Consider the following 6,266-nt stretch of genomic DNA (forward strand, 5'->3'; position numbering starts at 1 on the left):
TGACAATATTTTTTAAAACAAAATGAGTTTGTTTTGGCTCCATTTTTAATCCAAGCCAATTCCAGCTAATCAATAGTTTTAATTATTTGCTCTTTAATTGATTTTTTAAAGTTTTCTTTTTATTAAAGTTAATAGATCACAAGGAAGGTTACATTGAAAAACATAAAAAAACAAAAAACACACGAGAGGTTCCCATATAACCCACTCCCCATGCCTGACCTCATCATTTTTGTAAATTGTATTTTTTTGAAGATATATATACATCACAAAAAAATTACATTAAAAAAGATGAGGTTCCCGTATACCTCCCTCCCCCACACCCCGATGGTGTTAATTTCTTATGGTAAGATATAGAAGTGTCTTCTGAGTCATCAAATACTAAATTATATTTTGTCCAGTTGTCCTGTTTTCTGTTGTTTTGTTTTCAGATTCTTTTAAAATTAATAACCTACGCCCTTTTAGATTACCTAAGAAACTAAAACATCATAAGAATATTTCAAACAAGACATTAAAAAATGTCTATGTTGATTACTAGGTGCCTTTGAAAACAACATCTATGCTATCAACCATTCCAGACTCCCCTGAAGAAAACAACTCTCCCCCAGACCTCTTGACACAAACTCCCACCCTCTCTCCTAGACCCTTGGTTCAGATGGCTCTCTGTGCTCTCTTCAAAATTTTCAGTTTCTCCTATTTTGCTGGCTTCTTCTCCAAATCCTATAGATATGATTCTGTTCATCTTTTAAAAGTGTCTTTATCAATCACAGTCCCTGAACCTTGAGAGCAAGCTATAGCCCCTGACCTCCTAATCACCAAACCCAAGACCTGCTCTTCATAAAAACTGCTAACATTTATTGAACACAAACCAATAACTTCCAAGGGACTATGCTTTACAGACTTCATCTCATTTGTACCTCAGAGTAACCCTACGAAATAGGGTAGGCTTTTTTATTCCAAGTTTGCAGATGAGAAAAAATGGAACTAAATTATGAGTCAAAGGTCACAGAGCCATTCAGGGGCAAAACCAAGACGTTTTGGTGTTCTTCCTTTTAATACCTAACCTCTCATTTCTTGAGACTCTCTCCTTCAGCTACTAAAAAGTTGTTCTTTCCTGATTCTCCTCTTGCCTCTCTTGCTCTGCACCTTCTCTTTCTTTGCTGCTCCTTATTTCTCTACCCAACTATTAAGTTTTAGGATTTCTCCAGGTCTCTTACTCTTCATATGCTTCCTGGGAGACCTATGAACTTCCACTGTTTCAACAACCACCTATACGCTGAAAATGGCTAGATCAGCCTATCCAGCCATCCAGCCATTCATCTATACAGAGCAGACCTCTTCACTTAGAACTTGGGCACAATGGTCCACTGGACACTCTTCTCCAGTTGGATTTTCTATAAGCTCTGCATAGTCTACATGTTGAAAACAACTCTTCACCTATGCTCTTCAAATCTGCAACTCCATTAGAGTCCTGACCCCATATTTCTATATCATCCCTGCCCCCAGCCACTCCATCGCCTAATCAGTCCCTAAATCCTAGAAATTCTACTGCCTTAGTATCTCTTTTAGCCTTTTTCTTCATGTCACTGTTATTGCTTTGGTTCATGATCATTTCAATATTTTATTAAGTGCTCTTCGTGGCTCCATCCTCAAATTTCTCACATCTCTCCATCTAGATTGCCGTGAGAGCTGGCTTTTAATCATATCACATCATTGCTTAAAACAACTGTGTATAGTTGGTCCATACTCCTTAGGATGGCAAACAACCCTCCATGATTTTGCCCATGCATATATCAACTGCTCTTTTATGTCACTTTCTTTACAAAACTTCTCTAGTCTTTAGCACCTACGGAAAATCTCTCTCAGGTTATGATGTGCATATTGCTATCATAGCACGTACAAAATTCATGGCACTATATTGTACTTATTATACTAAATTGTTTCCAATCCAAGTCTCCAGCTTAAAATCCAGAGCACTTCCAGTATCTTATTTGTCTGCATATAACCAGAGCACAGTGAATGGTCCATAGTATGATTTTAATAAACGTTTATTGAATAAAAGATTGAAAATATTTGTGAATTGCTACTGATTGTTTTCAAATTTAAATTTTAGCTACATTATTCCAACTAGTTTGAATATGTAGTTCCTCTGTAGGTATGTAAAATAATATTTAAATAATTGACTTAGTCTCAAGTATGGTCATCAGGATTATAAATCACATTTGTTATTCCTGGTTTCTACAGTAAGGAAATATTACCAACATTACATATGACTAGAGAGTTTCAGTGAAAGAATTTAATATGTAAGATATCACAGTATACAGATTGCTAAACAAAAACAATCTGGGCCTACAACAAGAAAAGTAATTATTTTAAAGGGCAGCTTAAATGTCTCAGAAAAGCAAAGATTTTCCACAAAACTGAACTGTCTGACAAAGACACACTTCTCATGACCCCACACACAAATTTACTATAAATAAAAAAACATTAAAACCAATTATATAAAGGCTATCCTTTTGAGAACCTCAGCCTTGTAGCTCATGGTCCATCCCAGAAGTAATGCCTATGAACAGCAAGCAGCTGTCACAAAGTCTGCAAGCTTTATAATAGGCAATAGACTGCAGCATTTCATGGAAAATAAGACAACAAATAATATAGCAGCACAGCCCGCTTACAGCCTGACAGCAGTAGAAAATGATAGCTGATAAAAGAAAGAGGACCCTGAAAATCCATAAAAGGAAGAATGGTACTTCTGTTTCCATTCTAGTATTTCAACTCAGAAGCCAACACCATTTACTACAAACAAAAAAGCTCTAGACACCTTAACTAATAGTACTATTCAATTCTTTATGAATTCATATTCATAATGACAACCAATTTAAAAGATTAATATATATGTAATATCTTCCAAAGAAGCAAGGAAAACTATAAGATTTAGAAATTGGCTAAATGGCTAATTTCTAAATCTTACAGCATAATGACTAAATTTTTTTAAGTTTCAGCAATTAATTATGTGAGGGGTCAGCTATCTAATTTGTGGATGTAAGTAAGCAAAAACCCAGATGATTTCAGATAAACAAGGTAATATTGCATACTTCACAATCAAAAGTTCCTAATCTTAAGTTGTATGTTGGAAATCACATGTGAAATAAACAGAATGAAACACTATTACCTTATCGATAAATTAAGCCACACAAATAATTTTGAAAAAGAGTGTGAGGATTAACATTATGGTTATTTTCTCCATTTTTCAGCAATAATTTAGTTGATGGCTATTTGTAAAACATCATGAATTATTAAGTAATTTAAACTAAAGTATTTGGAAATATGTATTGTCAAACTTTTTAAACAAAAAAATGATTTTAAGAAAATAAATTTTGTTTCAAATATCTTTATTACTGACCTTGTTTATTACTTCTAAATAAAAACACAAAGCATAAATGCAACAAGCAAAAATCTCTGGAAATGTTGAATTTAAAAAAAAACAGTTCGAATCTGCACAGTATTGTTACTTGGAAAAAGTCAGTAGTGTACTTTCTGCTAAGTTGTACCCAAGTTTCTACACAGTATTTAGCTTTTCCTAAATGTCAGGATACTACGCTCAGCTGTAGTATTTAAACACCGCCATAGCTCTCAGTCATATAACACTAGAAGTCAGCCTACCTTTGAGGATAGTAGGCAAATCAAGCAATACTGGATTATTTCCTTATGAAATTATCCAGAAGAGTTGCTGAAAAAAGGCACATTCCTAAAGCAAAACCTCAATCCACCAACGGATAGTTTCTACAGGAGAAAACTAAATGCTGTTTCCCTCTCTGTGAGGGAAAGAACACAGGATCAAATTTAGTTCAATTAACACAAATTTCTGGTCTCCTTTCCATATAATATTTAGGTACATTACTCTTTAATTATTTAAAAAATCTCGAGGGGACAAAGTGTAATTACTCCTAATTAAAATACCGATTAAAAAGCACTTTCTAGCCTTCCTCCAAATGGCAATTTTCTCTAGGGATATTTGGGGATGAAACATACCAATTCCGAGTGAAAATTGAATTTTTTGAATATGAAATTTTCAGATATAGAACCAACATACGTGTGGAATCTAACCAAACTACCACACCTTAATGGGATTAGCCTTGAAAAACTCACTGTACAGGAGAAAAGCCTGATGGGACTGAAGGTTTTTGGTATAGTGTTTTTAGAACTTTTCCGGATGAATCACAGTTGAAATTAAAGGCTCTTTCTTCATGACCCAAAATGGTCTATAATGGAGATGACTCTTGGGGTAAGCCTGGTTTGAAAATGTCATCCACCTCTTCCCCTTGTACATGACTTCTCCCTATTTTGAATAACTAGTTCAGTACAATCTAGTCTTCCACATTAGTTTACAGGACTCTCTCTGAAGTTCTCTACCTTCTCTCTCCCCACGCCGCCACCCCCGTGATGCTTTAGGTGATGGGACAAGTACAGGGCAATCCTTTCCCTTTGAAAGTGCTGCAGCGTAGGGGTGAGGGGTCACATTCTCAGTATCCAATTTTATTACCCACTAAAACCAGTGGTTTTCCATGCACACTTTAGTTACCCCTCCCTGATACCCGTGATTGTCCTTTGACTCCGTCGCACTGAGCATACTTGCCCTTCCAATTCTTTTCTCCTCCTACATCCCAAACCACTCATCCCAGACCCCCCTCGCCACTCCTCCAGCCCGTGGAAGGCGCCCTTCTCTGGACATTGCGTCCTTCTCTGCCCGATCCGCCCGCCCTCACCTCTAACCCCGGAGGCCTGTACAAGGTTCCCGCTACCCTTCCCTCAGCGTCGGCAGCACCCGCGCACGCCGCTGGCACCGCTCTCCATTTCTGGAGATCGATGGCCACGAGGCGGCCCGCAGGGGCTGAAAGGTCCCACCGTGTGTGTCAGTGCAGTCCTGAGGTATTTCCCATCCCCGACGCACTCCGCCCTGCTTCTCCCTTAGGAAGTAGACGGAGTAGAAAGGAGCCTCAGAGCACACCTCCCGGTCCCCCATCCCTGCTTGATAGCAAACTCCAGCCTCTGGGCGTCTCGGTGCCCATCTCTCGAGGTCAAGTGCAAAGTCCTCCGCCGACGCGGCGGTCCTGGCGCCTGGCGCGCCCAGTGATCCCCTTCCTCCGCCTGCACGTGCGAATGAGAGATTCCCTCAAACGGATGCCATTTGGGAGGGAAAGGGGTGCAGGCGCGATGAGGAGCAGCCTAGAAAGATGTCGCGCGCACCCTCCTCCTCCCCAGTCCCCGACCTTCCTCCCCACCCCAACCCCCAACCCCTGTCATCCATTCCTAACTCCTTCAGTCCAACCCCATCTGCACTTTCCGATTCCTACCTCCCGCCCCTGGATCGCAGCCATTCGCCCGGCTCTCACCTCCCAGAACAAACAACGCCCCTCTCCTCCTCGCAGCCCGCCCCCCTTCCACCCGCGGGACGCTGTGGTTCCTCCGCTTACCTCGTGCCTTGAAGCTGCTGCGCGTGAGTTTGTCTAGGTCTCTGTCGTGTAAGTGTATCCGGGGACAGAAGGCACCCGTGTTTGTAGGCTGGGTCAGGTATCGCCGTCTTCGGTGGTTTGGGGGCGTGAGGGAGGTTGCGGAGTTAGTACTTTGGCTTAGGACGGGCTCTCTGGGCTCGCGGTGGCTGGCAATGCTTTAACCGTGCCCTCCCTCGGGCCCGCAGCGCGCCTGCTCCTTCGCTGCTCCCCGCGGGCGGCCGGGCCCCCGCAGTTGCGCCCCGCCCCGCGCGCGGCCAGGAAAGCTGGAGCGCCCCTCTCCTCCCGCGCCAGGCGCAGCGGGGCACGACGCTGGCCGCCACGCGCTCAGCTTCGCCCCCCACGGCTCTGGCTGCGAGCGCTTCCACAGCCCGTGGCTAGGGCATGGATGCGGACGCGCCTTCGCGCCACTCACGCGCCGTTTGAGCGAGGAACAGCGTCCTGGGAAAAGGATGCTCGCCTCCGAAAACGGCGGACGGCGCACAGGCTGGGGCGCGCCGGATCCCTTAGGGCGCCGTGGAGCTGCGAACTCTGGGACTGGCACGTGGCCCCGCCCCCGTTGCCCCTGAAAGGCGTTTCCTGTGCCCTGTCTGCCACCTCCCTCTGGTCCACTTGCCCGCCTTTTTTTTTTTTTTTTTTAGTGTCGCCAGCGCAGCGCACTGAGCGTGTCAGTAGCGCGCCTTCTCACACCTTCTTGGCTTCCCACTGCCTCACTTCTCCCTAGTCCGTTCAAAAGTTGCGCTCGAGCAAACGGGTGGA

The 6,266-nt window shown here is 43.0% G+C and overlaps 1 protein-coding gene across 1 annotated transcript in view; it reads right to left on the reverse strand.

Moving 5' to 3' along the window:
- The window catches only part of UGT8 (UDP glycosyltransferase 8), a 98,064-nt gene extending 92,015 nt beyond the window's left edge, over window positions 1-6,049 (reverse strand). The window contains exon 1 of the mRNA XM_004480884.2: window positions 5,472-6,049. The gene's annotated coding sequence lies outside the window, so the exon portion shown is untranslated. The remainder of the gene's footprint in view (window positions 1-5,471) is intronic.
- Window positions 6,050-6,266: the final 217 nt, after the last annotated feature.

This window comes from Dasypus novemcinctus, chromosome 1 (genome assembly GCF_030445035.2).
Source record: "Dasypus novemcinctus isolate mDasNov1 chromosome 1, mDasNov1.1.hap2, whole genome shotgun sequence".
NCBI lineage: Eukaryota > Metazoa > Chordata > Mammalia > Cingulata > Dasypodidae > Dasypus > Dasypus novemcinctus.